Below are 1,686 nucleotides of genomic sequence, written 5' to 3'. Positions count from 1 at the left end.
CAAAGACACTTCTATCAAGGCAGGACAATCCAGAGGCTTAGAGATCACCTCCACTAGCTGAGAGAAAAGCCAGATCCTCCTTTAGGTAAAGTTAATTCCTCATCATACACCATCCTACCTGTATTTTGGAGTACATATCGAGAGTATAGGCTTTAGTTTGCCTGGGTTGGCCTGCCCCATGTGGTTGCAATGATGTTAACTTTTTTCTTTTTTTTTTAATTTTCTTTTTTCTTTTTAAAAATTTATATCCAAGTTAGTTAGCATATAGTGAAACAATGATTTCAGGAGTATATTCCTTAATGCCCCTTACCCATTTAGCCCATCCCCCCTCCCACAACCCCTCCATCAACCCTCAGTTTGTTCTCCATATTTGAGTCTCTTCTGTTTTGTCCCCCTCCCTGTTTTTATATTATTTTTGTTTCCCTTCCCTTAAGTTCATCTGTTTTGTCTCTTAAAGTCCTCATATGAGTGAAGTCATATGATTTTTGTCTTTCTCTGACTGACTAATTTCACTTGGCAAAATACCCTCCAGTTCCATCCACGTAGTTGAAAATGGCAAGATTTCATTCTTTTTGATTGCCAAGTAATACTCCATTGTGTGTGTGTGTGTGTGTGTGTGTGTATATACCACATTTTCTTTATCCATTCATCCATCGGTGGACATTTGGGCTCTTTCCATACTTTGGCTATTGTTGATAGTGCTGCTATAAACATGGGGGTGCATGTGTCCCTTCGAAACAGCACACCTGTATCCCATAGATAAATGCCTAGTGGTGTAATTGCGGGGTCGTAAGGTAGTTCTATTTTTAGTTATTTGAGGAACTTCCATACTGTTTTCCACAGTGGCTGCACCAGCTTGCATTCCCAGATGCTAATTTTTTAAAAATGTTTATTTATTCATTTTGAGAGAGAGACAGAGAGACAGAAGGACAATCCCAAACAGGCTCCATGCTGTCAGTGTGGAGCCCGATGTGGGGCTCTATCTCATGAACTGTGAGATCATGACCTGAGCCAAAATCAAGAGTTGGATGCCCAACTGAATGAGCCACCCAAGCACCCCACTATGATGCAAATTTATGAATATTCTCATTCTCCTTTTCTGGGTACATGGTGGGATTGTGCACACTTAACCTCTTTGAAGATATGTATGGCCTTATGACTTGCCTTAGTTGTAGAAGTGTAAGTAGAAATGATGAGCAAGCAGAAGCTTTAGAAGTAAATGAGGGATTGTACTTGCTTTGGGAGCACATATACTAAAATTTGAACGATACAGAGAAGATTAGCATGGTTCCTGCACAAGGATGACACACAAATTTTTGAAGTGTTCCATATTTTTAAGAACTTATAAAACTCAATGCCTAAAAACCAAATAATCCAATTAAAAAATGGATAGAGGACATGAACAGACATATCTCCAAAGAAGACATCCAGATGGCTAACAGACACAAGAAAAGATGCTCAACATCACACATCATCAGAGAAACACAAATCAAAACTACAATGAGATATCACCTCACACCTGTCAGAATGGCTAAAATCAAGAACAAAAGAAACAACAGGTGTTGGCAAGGATGTGGAGAAAAAGGAAACCTTAGGAACTGGGAATGCAACATGGTGCAGCTGCTGTGGAAAACAGTATGGAGGTTCCTCCAAAAATTAAAAATTGAACTACCTTACAATCCAGCA

The 1,686-nt window shown here is 39.3% G+C and overlaps 1 non-coding gene across 1 annotated transcript; it reads left to right on the top strand.

Annotated features, from left to right (window-relative positions):
• Positions 1–1,229: 1,229 nt before the first annotated feature.
• On the top strand, positions 1,230–1,336 carry LOC113596153 (U6 spliceosomal RNA). Its single transcript, XR_003416895.1, has one exon. It is a non-coding gene; the product is annotated as a U6 spliceosomal RNA (small nuclear RNA).
• Positions 1,337–1,686: the final 350 nt, after the last annotated feature.

The sequence above is a fragment of the Acinonyx jubatus genome, chromosome D4, assembly GCF_027475565.1.
Source record: "Acinonyx jubatus isolate Ajub_Pintada_27869175 chromosome D4, VMU_Ajub_asm_v1.0, whole genome shotgun sequence".
Lineage (NCBI taxonomy): Eukaryota > Metazoa > Chordata > Mammalia > Carnivora > Felidae > Acinonyx > Acinonyx jubatus.
The sequence above is the reverse complement of the archived record's forward strand: the minus strand, read 5'-3'. Positions and strand labels throughout refer to the sequence as shown.